Consider the following 16358-nt stretch of genomic DNA (forward strand, 5'->3'; position numbering starts at 1 on the left):
TTCTCTCATCTTTTCTCCTTTCTTCCTCTCCCTTCCCCTCGCCTCCTCTCCTTTTCCTGCCTGTCCTCCCCTCTACCCTCCTCTGCTCTCTTTCACCTACTCTTCTCCCCTCTTGTCTTCTCTCCTCCTCTCCGCTCCCTGTTCTCCTCTCCCTTCCTCTTCTCTCTTTCCTCCTCTTTCTTATCCTCTCTCTTCTCTTCTCCTTTCCCATCCTTTACCTTTCTCTCCTTCCTCTCCCCTCCTCTTCTCACTTCACTTTTCATTTCTCCTCTCCTCCTTTCTATTTTCCTCTCTTCTCTTCTCTCCTCTCCTCCCCCTCCCATCCTTTTTTATCCTCTGCTCTTTCCACCTCTTCTTTCCTCCTCTCCCCTCTTGTCTTCTTTCCTCCCCTCTACCCTCTTCTCCTGTCCTCCCTACTTTCCCTCCTCACCTCCCCTCTCCCCTCCTCTCTTATCTCCCCTCGTTCACCTATTCTTTTATCTTCTCATCTCTTGTCTTCTATCCTCCTCTCTCCTCTTCTCCCCATCCCGTTCTGTTCTCTCTTCCCCTGCCCTCTCCTCTACTCTCCTCTCCATTTCTCTTCTTGTGTTTCCTCCCCTTTCTTTCCCCTCTCTTCCCCCCTCCCATCCTTTCCTTTTCCCTCCTGTCCTCTCCCCTCCTCTTCTTCCTTCACCTCTCCCCTCCTCTTTTCTCCTCTCTTCCTTTTTCTTTTCCTCTCTCCTCTCCCATCCCATCCCATCCTTTTTTTCTCCTCCACTCTTTCCACCTCTTCTCTCCTCCTCTCGTCTTCTTTCCTCCCCTTTACCATCTTCTCCTGTCCTCCCCACTTTCCACCTCTCTTCTCCTTCCTCCTCTCTTCACTACTCTCTCTCACCCAATCTTTTCTCTTCTCCCCTCTTGTCTTCTCTCCTCCTCTCTCCTCTTCTCCCCATCCTGTTTTCTTCTCTATTCCCCTGCCCTCCCCCCTCCTTTTCTCTATTTCCTCCTCTTTCTTATCCTCTCTCTTCTCCCCTCCCATCCTTAAATTTTCCATCTTGTCCTCACCCCTCCTCTTCTCTCTTCACCTCTCTCCTCCTCTTTTTCCCTCTCCTCCTTTTTCTTTTCCTGTCTTCTCTCCTCCCCCTCCCATCCCTTTTTCTCCTCCGCTCTTTCCACCTCTTCTCTCTTCTTCCCTCTTGTCTTCTTTCCTCCCTGTTACGGACCTCAGCGTAAAAAGGGTTAAAACCGTTTAGGAGATCTTCCCCTTCCAGAGCTACAGGCACAGCTACTTGCAGGACACCAAACTCCCGAACTGGATACAAAATAGCACTCCAACCTGGAACCTCACAAATATCTGCTAGCAGACGAACAGGAAAAGCATACATCAGCTTACACTCCTAGCAATCAGTCTCCAACAGCATACAGTGAATCCCCCCAAGAACGAGACAAGGCTCCGTGTTGAAGGTCAAGCAGTGGTCTGTTTATTAAGGGCTACCTGCCCCTGTATTTATGCAGGTCTCCCACCTGGTGCACATTCCCCTAGGGGACCAAATGGAAGACTGTGACACAGGCAGACATGTATCACATTACAGACTCACAGAAGCAAAACATCCCCAGATAGCTCAGGTCTGCTCATTAACATGTTTATCAATAGTGTCAGACCCAACCAACACACTGTCCCACTCTAGACAAAAGCACTCAGTTAATCAGTAGACATTCCTCAGGAGGGGGCTGCTGGAAACAACCCCCCCCCCCATCTCTCTGCAGCTAATACACATTGAATTAGCAGACACAGTGTCTCTCCTATTTCCTGGACGCCCAAATTAGGGGTTGCACTTCCTGTGCCTTACAGTGTATAGAAATAAGATAGATCTCCATATTTCCTGAGAGATATGGGTAATGCATATACTGTCCCATTTGAAATAGTCCAAACCATATTCACAGTGTACACCACCCTCCCGGTCACCCTGCATCCATAAAAGATGCAGGGTGACTTAAACATAAGAAAGCCACACAAGGCTGGACATGGTGCCTCCCAACCTCTTTAAAGGAATCTGGGGTCCACAACCCCCATGCCCAAAGTGACTCCTGTCACATTTCTCCCCTTTTCCAAATAGACTAACAGGGTATCTGACCTTCTGCCGGTCAGTGCCCTTGTTAGTCCAGCAGCCCACCCACAAAACAGAAACAGCAGTACAGCCCACCCAAAATAACTGGTCACTACACCTGGGTAGAGGAGAAGCTTGTCCATGTCCAGGTGCCTCACCACGGCTGTTTAGGGGACTGGTAGGCTGCCTTGGTGGGTTGCTGAGTGGGCAGAGACCAGCGGTACTCTGTCCTGGTGCCAGCACTACCACTGGAGTAGTCTGGTTGGAGCCTGGTGGCTGGATACTGACTGTCTCCCCCTTGGATACACAGCTCTGTCGTGGGGGGGTAGGACCGACCATCCCTACCCCCTGTGTGGTAAGTGCAGAGACCACGGTCCCATCTGCACCGGTGGGGGGCTTACAGTCTCCCCCTGGTACATTAAACTGCTGCTGGGGAGAGGGGGTAACAAGCTCCTCTCCCGATAGAACACTCTGCCCATTAATGATCCGCTGCTGGGGAGAGGTGGTAACAATCTCCTCTCCCATACATACTTCCAGTCTTTGCGGAGGGAGACCGACTGTCTCTCCTCCCAATACAGAGTTCTGCTGCTGGGGAAAGGAGACTGGGCTCTCTATTCCCTGCTGGATACTCTGCTGCTGGAGACTGGGCTCCCAATTCCCGGCATATCACACTGCCGCTGGGGAATGGAGACTGGGCTCCCAATTCCCAAAAAATCACACTGCCGCTGGGAAGGGAGGACACTGCTCTCCTCTCCCTGGACTTCCCACTGCTTTTCTGGCATATCACTCTGCTGCTGGGGGGCAGGCACAACTACCTCTGCCCCCTGTAACTCAGCCAGCTGCTGGGGAAGGAGGACGCTGCTCTCCTCTCCCTGTACTTCACACTGCCTTCCTGGCATATCACTTTGCTGCTGGGGGGCAGGAACAACTACCTCTGCCCCCTGTAACTCAGCCTGCCGCTGGGGAATGGAGACTGGGCTCCCAATTCCCTGCAGGACCGGTGGAGAGACCTCGGTCCCATCTCTACTGGCCACCTGGGGTTCTTCCCAGTAAAACTTTACCATCTCGTCCCCTCTGAATGGGTCTGGCTCTGGGTCTGTCCTGCTGCTCTCCTGCTGAGCCTTCTCATAGTATTGGAACAGCTGCTGGTAGCCCTGTTCTAGCTCCATCTCCCGGGTCACCAGGTGGACCAGGTCTTGCTCAATTTCGTGAGTGTCGTCCCAGTCATACCTGCTCTCCCTCCACTCCAAGAGATCACTGAACCGGGCTTGTGTAGGGCTCCCAAATTCTAGCTCTGAAAAAGACTCCCATAACAAGCCAGGGCCATCAAACTCCTCTCCCTCTGGCTTGTCATGCTCGGCTGTCCAGGGCAGGTACTGTGCCCCATACCACCAGAGCGCCTGGTAGGCATCCTCCAGCCACATCTCCTGCCATACCCGGAGCTCCAATTCCTTTACCCATTCCTCCAAGGGCTGCTCTCCCAGGAAGGGCATCTGCAGGGCTAGTCGCTTCTGCAGTCGCTGATCTTCCTTGGGGAGTCTCTCGCCCCGCTGGTATTCCATCATACCCAGTGCCTGGTACCAGATGCCTTTGTGGACTGCATCTCGGTCATCCATGGCACCCTCATCGAACTCCACTGCTGGTTCCATGCTGGTGCTGTCAGGGTCGCTGTACTGGGACATGCGTTGCCCTCAATTGTAAAATCCAGAGCAATGGTGTCTCCTGTAGCTGTCCTTCTGGCTGTAGGAACGATCCTGCTGCTTGCCACCAATTGTTACTAACCGTTTCAGCAGACAAGGGGTTAAAATCCGTTTAGGCGATATGCCCCTTTCTGAGAGACAGGCACAGCTACTTGCAGGACATCAAACTCCCGAACTGGATACAAAATAGCACTCCAACCTGGAACCTCACGAATAGCTGCTAGCAGACGAACAGGAAAAGCATACATCAGCTTACACTCCTAGCAATCAGTCTCCAACAGCATACAGTGAATCCCCCCAAGAACGAGACAAGGCTCCATGTTGAGGGTCAAGCAGTGGTCTGTTTATTGAGGGCTACCTGCCCCTGTATTTATGCAGGTCTCCCACCTGGTGCACACTCCCCTAGGGGACCAAATGGAAGACTGTGACACAGGCAGCCATGTATCACATTACAGACTCACAGAAGCAAAACATCCCCAGATAGCTCAGGTCTGCTCATTAACATGTTTATCAATAGTGTCAGACCCAACCAACACACTGTCCCACTCTAGACAAAAGCACTCAGTTAATCAGTAGACATTCCTCAGGAGGGGGCTGCTGGAAACAATCCCCCCCCCCCCATCTCTCTGCAGCTAATACACATTGAATTAGCAGACACGGTGTCTCTCCTATTTCCTGGACGCCCAAATTAGGGGTTGCACTTCCTGTGCCTTACAGTGTATAGGAATAAGATAGATCTCCATATTTCCTGAGAGATATGGGTAATGCATATACTGTCCCATTTGAAATAGTCCAAACCATATTCTCAGTGCACACCACCCTCCCGGTCACCCTGCATCCATAAAAGATAAGAAAGCCACACAAGGCTGGACATGGTGCCTCCCAACCTCTTTAAAGGAATCTGGGGTCCACAACCCCCATGCCCAAAGTGACTCCTGTCACACTCCCCTCTACCCTCTTCTCCTGTCCTCCCCACTTTCCACCTCTCCTCCCTCCTCTCTTCTCTCCTCTTTCTCACCTACTCTTTTCCATTCTCCTCTCTTGTCTTCTCTCCTCCTCTCTCCTCTTCTCCCCATCCTGTTTTCTTCTCTCTTCCCCTGCCCTCTCCCCTTTCCCTTCCTCTTCTCTATTTTCCTCCTCTTTCTTATCCTCTCTCTTCTCCCCTTCCGTCCTTTCCTTTTCCCTCTTGTCCTCTCCCCTCCTCTTTTCTCTTCACCTCTATCTTCCTCTTTTTTCCTCTCCTTTCTCTTTTCCTGGCTCCTCTTCTCCCCCCCCTCCCATCCTTTTTTCTCCTCCGCTCTTTCCACCTCCTCTTCTCCCCTTTTGTCTTATTTCCTCCCCTCTACCCTCTTCTCCTGTCCTCCCCACTTTCCACCTCTCCTCTCCTCCCTTCTCTCTTCTCTCCTCTTTCTCACCTACTCTTTTCTCTTCTCCCCTCTTGTCTTCTCTCCTCCTCTTCTCCCCATCCTGTTTTCCTCTCACTTCCCCTCCCCTCCCCTCCCCTCCCCCCTCTTCTTCTCTATTTTCCTCCTCTTTCTTATCCTCTCTTCTCCCCTCCCGTCCTTTGCTTTTCCCTCTTGTCCTCACCCCTCCTCTTCTCTCTTCATCTCGCTCCTCCTCTTTTTTCCTCTCCTCCTTTCTCTTTTCCTGTCTTCTGTCCTCCCCTCGACCCTCTTCTCCTGTCCTCCCCACTTTCCACCTCTCCTCTCATCCCTCCTCTCTCTCTCTTACTCTTCTCTTCTCTCTTCCTCTTTTCTCTTCTCCTGTTTTTTTTTTCTCTTCATCTGCCCCCTCCCCTCCTCTTCCCTCTTTCCCTCCTCTTTCTTATCTTCTCTTTTCTCCCTTCCCATCCCTTCATTTTCCGTCTTGTCCTCTCCCCTCCTCTTCTCTCTTTACCTCTCTCCTCCTATTTTTTCTTCTCCTCCTTTCTCTTTTCCTCTCTCCTCTCCACCCCCCTCCCATCCTTTTTTCTCCTCCGCTCTTTCCACCTTTTCTCTCCGCCTCTCCCCTGTTGTCTTCTTTCCTCCCCTCTTCTCCTGTCCTCCACACTTTCCTCTTCTCCTCCCCTCCCCTCTCCTCTTCTTCTGTCCTCCCCACTTTCCTCTCCTCCCCTCTCCTCTTCTCTTCTAGTAAACAGTTTTCCATAAAGCTCCTTAACATAAACTCCCATGACTTGCATTTTCTTACCTGGATGTATTTGGGGCGACATTCACAGCCTGAGCATCCCTTAAAAACACAACATATTGGTGGTCCTTTGTCCTCCTTCTCCGGCAGGGCCAGCGCTGAGATGGACGCCACCAATAACCCAACAAGCAGGAGAGTCCACAGCCACCTCATTGTTAGGTGTGATGGGTGGAAAGATGATCGCCAACGTTCTATTACACGGTGCGCTCAGTCCGCTCCCAGCAGAGGAGATCAGAGCCGCACACAACTCCCGCACTTTATATCAGAAACTGCAACCTGTAATTATGGCAATAATATATTTCTATATTTTATAATGAGCTGTGAGAGAGATTAATAATCTGTGACATGACATATTCATTATAATTTCCTGAAAAGCAGACAGACCGGATCTCAGTACAAGTCAGAGAAAAGTCAGTGGGGAGACTGGGGGGGAGAGGATGAAAACACTCACCTAGAATATTTATTACAAATAGACCTCATGCACACGGGGCGTTGTTACAGCGGCTGTTTTTGGCGTCAGACGTTTTTTTCTGCAGCCAGTGAACTCCCCAGCATGTTCTCCTATGTCTCCCCAGCATGTTCTCCTATGTCTCCCCAGCATGTTCTCCTATGTCTCCCCAGCATGTTCTCCTATGTCTCCCCCAGCATGTTCTCCTATATCTCCCCGGCATGTTCTCCTATGTCTCCCTAGCATGTTCTCCTTTGTCTCCCCAGCATGTTCTTCTATGTCTCCCCAGCATATTCTCCTGTGTCTCCCTGGCATGTTCTCCTATGTCTCCCCGGCATGTTCTCCTATGTCTCCCCGGCATGTTCTGCTATGTCTCCCCGGCATGTTCTCCTATGTCTCCCTGGCATGTTCTCCTGTGTCTCCCTTGCATGTTCTCCTGTGTCTCCCTGGCATGTTCTCCTATGTCTCCCCAGCATGTTCTCCTATGTCTCCCCAGCATGTTCTCCTGTGTCTCCCTGGCATGTTCTCCTATGTCTCCCCGGCATGTTCTCCTATGTCTCCCCGGCATGTTCTCCTATGTCTCCCCGGCATGTTCTCCTATGTCCCCCCAGCATGTTCTCCTATGTCTCCCCAGCATGTTCTCCTATGTCTCCCCAGCATGTTCTCCTATGTCTCCCCAGCATGTTCTCCTATGTCTCCCCAGCATGTTCTCCAATGTCTCCCCAGCATGTTCTCCTATGTCTCCCCGGCATGTTCTCCTATGTCTCCCCGGCATGTTCTCCTATGTCCCCCCAGCATGTTCTCCTATGTCTCCCCAGCATGTTCTCCTATGTCTCCCCAGCATGTTCTCCTATGTCTCCCCCAGCATGTTCTCCTATGTCTCCCCAGCATGTTCTCCTATGTCTCCCTGGCATGTTCTCCTATTTCTCCCCAGCATGTTCTCCTATTTCTCCCCAGCATGTTCTCCTTTGTCTCCCCAGCATGTTCTTCTATGTCTCCCTGGCATGTTCTCCTGTGTCTCCCTGGCATGTTCTCCTATGTCTCCCCGGCATGTTCTCCTGTGTCTCCCCGGGAAGTTCTCCTATGTCTCCCCGGCATGTTCTCCTATGTCTCCCCGGCATGTTCTCCTATGTCTCCCCAGCATGTTCTCCTATGTCTCCCCAGCATGTTCTCCTATGTCCCCCCAGCATGTTCTCCTATGTCTCCCCAGCATGTTCTCCTATGTCTCCCCAGCATGTTCTCCTATGTCTCCCCGGCATGTTCTCCTATGTCCCCCCGGCATGTTCTCCTATGTCTCCCCGGCATGTTCTCCTATGTCTCCCCAGCATGTTCTCCTATGTCTCCCCGGCATGTTCTCCTATGTCTCCCCAGCATGTTCTCCTATGTCTCCCCAGCATGTTCTCCTATGTCCCCCCAGCATGTTCTCCTATGTCTCCCCAGCATGTTCTCCTATGTCTCCCCAGCATGTTCTCCTATGTCTCCCCGGCATGTTCTCCTATGTCCCCCCGGCATGTTCTCCTATGTCTCCCCGGCATGTTCTCCTATGTCTCCCCGGCATGTTCTCCTATGTCTCCCCAGCATGTTCTCCTATGTCTCCCCAGAATGTTCTCCTATGTCTCCCCAGCATGTTCTCCTATGTCTCCCCAGCATATTCTCCTATGTCTCCCCAGCATGTTCTCCTATGTCTCCCCGGCATGTTCTCCTATGTCTCCCCAGCATGTTCTCCTATGTCTCCCCTCCATGTTCTCCTATGTCTCCCCAGAATGTTCTCCTATGTCTCCCCAGCATGTTCTCCTATGTCTCCCCAGCATGTTCTCCTATGTCTCCCCAGCATGTTCTCCTATGTCTCCCTCCATGTTCTCCTATGTCTCCCCAGAATGTTCTCCTATGTCTCCCCATCATGTTCTCCTATGTCTCCCCGGCATGTTCTCCTATGTCTCCCCAGCATGTTCTCCTATGTCTCCCCAGCATGTTCTCCTATGTCTCCCCCCAGCATGTTCTCCTATCTCTCCCTTGTATGTTTTCCTATGTCTCCTCGGCAGAGATGTATAGTAACTAATTAGAACTACTTCACTACTGTACTTAAGTACGGAAAGGCGGTATCTGTACTTTCCTAGAGTAGAATATTTTTCTCCTACTTCCACTTTTACTTCACTACATTTTTTTGATGATTTCAATACTTCTACTCTGATATTTTTTTTTTGTGCTGCATAGATACTCGTTACAATTATAAAAATTACCACTGCCAGAACAGTAGATGGCAGGTTTCATGAAGTTCAAAAAAATGTGTATAATGTCATGTGTAAATCAGCGCATACGAAAATAAATGCTACTGATTTTGCTTTTTTCACTGGAAGTTGAGAGCACAGGTTTTGCAGTTTTGTTTCACTGGAAGTCTATTTGGATATTATTTTGCACTTACCTTCATCCGCCGGGTAAGGGGGAAATCCACAAGGTGGTGGGAGTCTGCACCTATTATTTGGAATAGCACCTGTTTGATTCCTGCACCTTTGAAAATATATTCATCTTGTTTTGTCACATATATATGGTATTATGGCATTATATATATATGGACTTTTTATTGACTTTGATTTCATACACTCTTCCTTTATTTCATTATTGGAATATATTGTTGTATATCACATTGGTTTATATTAGGGATGATCGAACGGTTCGGGTCAACCATCGGTTCGACCCGAACATTGACTGTTCGAAATTCGGCCGAATTCCGAACTTTTTGCCCAAAAAGTTTGGAATTCGGCAACCAGAACCGACCAAAATGCAATGGTACAGGAAATGGGCTTTAAAAGCCCGTGATTGGACCAGAACCATTAGTAAAAGCCAATTGAGGGGGCAGGAGAATGCTAGGAATGTGATTGGAGTGACTAGGGGGTCCACAGGCCAATCATTAGTGAATACGCCCCCCAGTATATAAGATAGCTCCGCCAAATTCCTAGCATTGTAATACAGGGACATGGAAGAGAATGGAAGCAGTTCTGTTACTTCTGCTTCAAAGTGTCATTTAGCAATTATTAGTGACAGGAAAGGGATATCTAGTGTAGTTAGGGTGCTTTTTTACACTTTATTTAGATGCAAAAATTAAGTTTCTGTAGGGAAAGTGTTAAGTGTAAGGGGACTGTAGTGTAGTGTAGGGTTAACTGACTCTGACTGCTATGGAAGGGTGACAAAACCCTTCCATGTCAGGGTGACCGCTATAGAGAAAAGATTGTTTCTCTTAGGTCACTTATAGAACAGGAATATGGCTTCTCGCCGGCCAGCTTGCTTTTTGGCTGCAGGCGTTTACAGGGCTTTTTTGAGGACAAGTTTGGAGTCAGGCATGACATCTGAACTTGTGTATAGGGGTATATATACACACATACTTATATGTATATATACGCTACATATATATAGGTGTGATAGTAGCAGAAATCTATGCTTGCACTAATTAAAAAATGAACACTAATATGGCTCCGCTCCTATCACACCTATATATGTGTAAGTGTAAAAATGCATATAAGTGTGTGTGTGTGTATATACCCCCTATACACAAGTTCAGATGTTTTGCCTGCCTCCAAAGTCCCCAAAAAAATGCCCAAAAAAAACGCCTGCTGAAAACACACACCTGGGCGTTTTTGTAGCTGGCTTTTTTTTGGGGGTATTTTTTGGGTTCTTTGGAGGCAGGCAAAACATCTGAACTTGTGTATAGGGGTATATATACACACATACTTATATGTATATATACACCTACATATATATAGGTGTGATAGTAGCAGAAATCTATGCTTGCGCTAATTAAAAACTGAACACTAATATGGCTCCGCTCCTATCACACCTATATATATGTAGGTGTAAAAATACATATAAGTATGTGTGTATATATACCCCTATACACAAGTTCAGATGTTTTGCCTGCCTCCAAAGAACCCAAAAAATGCCCAAAAAAAAAGCCAGGTACAAAAACGCCCAGGTGTTTGTTTTCAGCAGGCGTTTTTTTGGGCATTTTTTTGGTGGACTTTGGAGGCAGGCAAAACATCTGAACTTGTGTATAGGGGTATATATACACACATACATATATGTATTTTTACACTTACATATATATAGGTGTGATAGGAGCGGAGCCATATTAGTATTCAGTTTTTAATTAGTGCAAGCATAGATTTCTGCTACTATCACACCTATATATATGTAGGGTATATATACATATAAGTATGTGTGTATATATACCCTACACACAAGTTCAGATGTTATGCCTGACTCCAAACTTGTCCTCAAAAAAGCCCTGTAAACGCCTGCAGCCAAAAAGTAAGCTGGCCGGCGAGAAGCCATATCCCTGTTCTGAAAGTGACCTAATACAAACAATCCTTTTTTTTATGGTTCTGGACATGCTACAGAGCTGAAACTTCACAGGTACACTTTTTAAACCCCCCAGAGACTAAATCCAAAGATTTTCTTTTTTTTTTTAAATTTTTTCAATAATTGGCTCTCTATCAATGACAATTTTTAAGAACTTTTTTTGTGTGATTAATAGTCTCTGGGGCATGACCCAGAACCCTAGGCACTTTTTAGGGGCATTTATTGGGTTTTAGGGCTTTAAAATGGTGTTTTTTGATTACCGAAGTTCGGGTCCCATTGATTTCAATGGGGTTCTGAAATCCGGGCCGAACTTTCGGGAGGTTCGGGTGTTCTGGCCGAACCGAACTTTTCAAAAGTTCGATCATCCCTACTGATAGCCAGTGGCCATGCATAATGGTGGTCAATGTGCCCCCCATATGCTGGCGGTCAGTGTGCCCCATGTATGCTGGTGGCAAATGTGCCCCCTGTGTGCTGGTGGTCAGTGTGCCTCCTGTATGCTGGCGGTCAGTGTGCCCCTGTATGCTGGTGGCAAATGTGCCCCCTGTGTGCTGGTGGTCAGTGTGCCCCCTGTGTGCTGGTGGTCAGTGTGCCCCCTGTATGCTGGTGGTCAGTGTGCCCCCTGTATGCTGGTGGTCAGTGTGCCCCCTGTATGCTGGTGGTCAGTGTGCCCCTTGTATGCTGGTGGTCAGTGTGCCCCCTGTATGCTAGCGGTCAGTGTGCCCCCTGTATGCTAGCGGTCAGTGTGCCCCCTGTTTGCTGGTGGTCAGTGTGCCCCCTGTATACTTGTGGTCAGTGAGCCCCCTGTATGCTAGCGGTCAGTGTGCCCCCTGTATGCTAGCGGTCAGTGTGCCCCCTGTATGCTGGTGGTCAGTGTGCCCCCTGTATGCGGCTGGTCAGTGTGCCCCCTGTATGCTGGTGGTCAGTGTGCCCCCTGTATGCTGGTGGTCAGTGTGCCCCTTGTATGCTGGTGGTCAGTGTGCCCCCTGTATGCTAGCGGTCAGTGTGCCCCCTGTATGCTAGCGGTCAGTGTGCCCCCTGTATGCTGGTGGTCAGTGTGCCCCCTGTATGCTGGTGGTCAGTGTGCCCCCTGTATGCTGGTAATCAGTGTGCCCCTGTATTATGGTGGTCAGTGTTTTGTTTCCCCTAGTGGGATTTCATGTGTCACTAATTGTCCTCACTGTGGTATCGCAGATAACTCAGCTTTCACTTACTCTCCATCAATTTAAGTGGTTTAAGATGTGTGTAATTACATCACCTGACCATTGTTAGATGGTTCACCTACAAATACTTGCCGATCCCTGCGATCTCACAGTGTGGTTATGAGTAAGCGACTAGCAATGTCGTGAAATGCGTCAACTTGACACGTCTGCCTGTACACTGTCTGTCCATTTGATTTGAGGAATAAAGAAAACTTTTTTGATTTCAACAAAAACAACAACCTGAGTGCGGTCTTACATTTTGAATTTCCCATGCCTCTGGACGACGGATCTGACCTGCACCAGGTCTGAGACATACACCTGAGCGGCTTTACCCTTTTGTCTCCTATTATCTCCGTGATTTTCAGCCAGCCCGGTGAGTCTCCTTTGAACTTTTCTTTTATTTCTTTCCTCAGTTATATTTGGACTTTACATACAGACAGACAATGATACATATATGGCAGATACGGATCAGCCCTCCACCAGTCGTACGCTCAGACAACTCAGTAACAATCCGCTTAGACAAGACGCACAAGCCACTTTAAAAAGTGTAAAAGATGATATCTCTTGTTCAGTCAAAACCAACTTTCATAGGTTGGAGAAATTAATGACTAAGTAGGTGAAAGCCTACTGGGAGAAAACTACCCTCAATTAATATATTGACGTTGCACGGATCCCCAGAGGTCTCCGCATTAAAAAATTCCCAACTTTTGAACTATACAATGACGATTTAAAACAACAATGGACTGACGCTCTTTCCAAGTGTTCATTTGATCTAATGAAGTTAATAGTCAACTCTAAATCTTCAGAGTTGGACAAACTGCAGGATGACATTTCTACACTACAAGCAGAACTTTTACCGTTTAAAGAAACACCATTGTTTGCAGATCTTGACCAACATCTAAATGAAAATATCAATAAATTGGAAACCGATATCATCAAGGGAAAACAGGAGAAACTACTTAGAGATGAGATTGACTATGCCACTAAAAATGTTTATACATGGAAAAAGGCCAATTCTTGGAACCGTCAACACTCTAAGAAAAGAGTCAGTTTCTCAGACCCTGAGACTTGTGCTACGGATACGTCAATGGTTCCCACATCGGACACTTCAATTGAATACCACACAGACATCTCGATCTGACAACATTTCTAGCACCTCTTCAGTGCCAAAAAACGCGTCTGTCAAGGGGGGCAGGAGATACACCAAGAAAAAAGGAAAAAAACTACAAGGAGAGGAGGAAGGAAACATCACGGGGCACATAGATGGTCAATACCGCCTCAGAGCTCATCAGAAATAGGGACTAATGATCTAAATATTAATCCAGCTTTTGCTACCAGCAATGTTATTAATCAATCTAAAAGATCCCTGACAACCGATGACATCAGCCTCCTCTCAAAAGGTTTAAATTTTTGTCCACATACCCATTTTGACCCGTTTGCAACAATCTTAAATGTCAACAAGTTTATCCGAAACTTGACTTTAATAAGACACTTTCACAATGCAACAGACACATCGCCCAATGATCAGGATCAAATCATTTATAAAGATTTCGATAAACCTACGTTAACATTCTGAGAGTCATGCGCCGTTATGGAGCTAGAGGATTTAGCCATAGAAAATGAGGATTCCACACAAGAAAATGAAGAGGAAGGATGTAAAAAGATATCTTTTTCCACTTTTTCTAATTTTTATCCTATAAAATCAAGATCATCGAACATGGATTTATTCCAAAAACTAGTGGAAAGAGACGTTTTTAATTTGGCAACAAATATACCATCTTCTGTATCTAAGTCTTTAGATAACCTTACCACCAAAGAGAGAGCCTCACTTAAGTCTTTAAAAGAAGATACATCAATCATAATTAGGAACGCTGATAAGGGGGGAGCAGTGGTTGTGCTTGACAGTGAGGTTTACAAACAGGAGGCACTCAGACAACTTGGAGACCAGTACACCTATCAACCATTTAAAAGTGATCCTACCAACAAATACAGAACAGAGCTTCTGTGTTTAGTGGATAGGGGCATAGCTCTAGGTGCTTTATCCGGCAAGGAGGCTGAAAAACTGATCCCTGATTTTCCCATCATACCCATATTCCACCATCTCCCCAAGGTCCACAAAGGTTTGGACCCTATTTTGGGTAGACCCATTGTCTCGGGCATTGGGTTCCTTTGTGAGAGGCTTGGGGAATGGTTGGATGGACAGTTACAAGACTTAGTTTTACAACTTCCGAGTTATCTTAGAGACACAAAAAATCTTCTTAACATCATGGATACATTTGTATGGTCAGAGGAACTGGCTTGGATTACATGTGATGTAGCCAGCCTTTATTCCTCAATACCTCACGATCTAGCCATGCAGGCCATTGAAACAAGTCTGAGACAACATACTAATTTGACTATCAGTCTTCAGTCTTACATCTTGGAAGTTTTACAGTTTCTTATAACACATAACTATTTTTCCTTTGATGGCAGTTTCTACCTCCAAAGATGTGGGGCAGCGATGGGGGCTACGTTTTCCCCCTCTCTCGCCAACCTTAAATGGGTTGGTGGGAGAGACCCCACATCTTTGGAGGTAGAAATCCTTACAGAGATCGGATCGCTCTATTTTACCGATATATTGACGATCTGATCTTTGTCTGCCATCGTGATGTGAATTTAGACAATTTTTTGTCGTATCTCAACCATAACTCTTTGAACCTCAAATTCACGGGTCAGAAAAGTTTTGATGATATTGAATTTTTGGATGTCGCCTTGGGCCACTCTGGCAACAAGGTCACATCCAATCTTTATAGAAAACCTTTATCTGGCAATAGCCTATTACATGCTAAATCCAGTCATCCACTGCACACGATAAAAGGTATACCCGTTGGACAGTTTTTAAGGCTGCGCAGAATTTGCAGTAATGTGTCTGATTTCAAAAAGGAAGCATCTTCACTATATTCTCGGTTCCTTGAAAGGGGATATCCCCATTGGATGCGTGATAGAGCCTATTATATAGCCTTGAATAAAAATTGCGCTGACCTCCTATGCTTAGAGGGTCCACGCGAGTGTTCAAACACGAATAAACACACTGCTAGTGGTAGTATTCTTGATACCGGCAACTGCAATGCATCTACTAACAAATATAGACATAAGAACAAGGAGATTAACAAAAATAAAAATACATTTCCGTCTGTCACATTATCCCTGCCTTATAGCCTAGAGTTCAACAAAGTTAAAAAGATAATTCAGAAGCATTTACCAATTTTGAACTCGGATGACATTTGTGCTGACATCTTGAATGATGGAGTTAACATAGTGGCCAAAAGGGCAGTTACTCTAGGAAACTCTTTGTCACCCAGTTTATATACATCTAAAAAGCAAACTATATCTAGAACCTGGCTACATTGCAGGGGTAACTTTAAATGTGGCATGACGGATTGTGTAACCTGTCCCCATATTATTCAAAGAGATAATTTTACTTCTACTTATAATAATAAAATTTATAATATACATAAATTCTTTAACTGTAACACTCAATATTTGATTTACCTCATTACGTGCAAAACATGCTCCATACAATACGTTGGTAGAACTACCCGTAAGCTCAAAGAGCACTTTAGAGAGCATCTCAGCGATATACAGTGGGTACGGAAAGTATCCAGACCCCCTTAAATTTTTCACTCTTTGTTATATTGCAGCCATTTGCTAAAATCATTTAGGTTCATTCTTCTTCCTCATGAATGTACACATAGCACCCCATACTGACAGAAAAACACAGGATTGTTGACATTGTTGCAGATTTATTAAAAAAGAAAAACTGAAATATCACATGGTCCTAAGTATTCAGACCCTTTGCTCAGTATTTAGTAGAAGCCCCCTTTTGATCTAATACAGCCAGGAGTCTTTTTGGGAAAGATGCAACAAGTCTTTCACACCTGGATTTGGGGATCCTCTGCCATTCCTCCTTGCAGATCCTCTCCAGTTCTGTCAGGTTGGATGGTAAACGTTGGTGGACAGCCATTTTTAGGTCTCTCCAGAGATGCTCAATTGGGTTTAAGTCAGGGCTCTGGCTGGGCCATTCAAGAACAGTCACGGAGTTGTTGTGAACCCACTCCTTCGTTATTTTAGCTGTTGCTTAGGGTCATTGTCTTGTTGGAAGGTAAACCTTCGGCCCAGTCTGAGGTCCAGAGCACTCTGGAGAAGGTTTTTGTCCAGGATATCCCTGTACTTGGCCGCATTCATCTTTCCCTCGATTGCAACCAGTCGTCCTGTCCCTGCAGCTGAAAAACACCCCCACAGCATGATGCTGCCACCACCATGCTTCACTGTTGGGACTGTATTGGACAGGTGATGAGCAGTGCCTGGTTTTCTCCACACATACCGCTTAGAATTAAGGCCAAAAAGT

The sequence above is a fragment of the Pelophylax lessonae genome, assembly GCF_965119305.1.
Source record: "Pelophylax lessonae genome assembly, chromosome: 5".
NCBI classification, from domain to species: domain Eukaryota; kingdom Metazoa; phylum Chordata; class Amphibia; order Anura; family Ranidae; genus Pelophylax; species Pelophylax lessonae.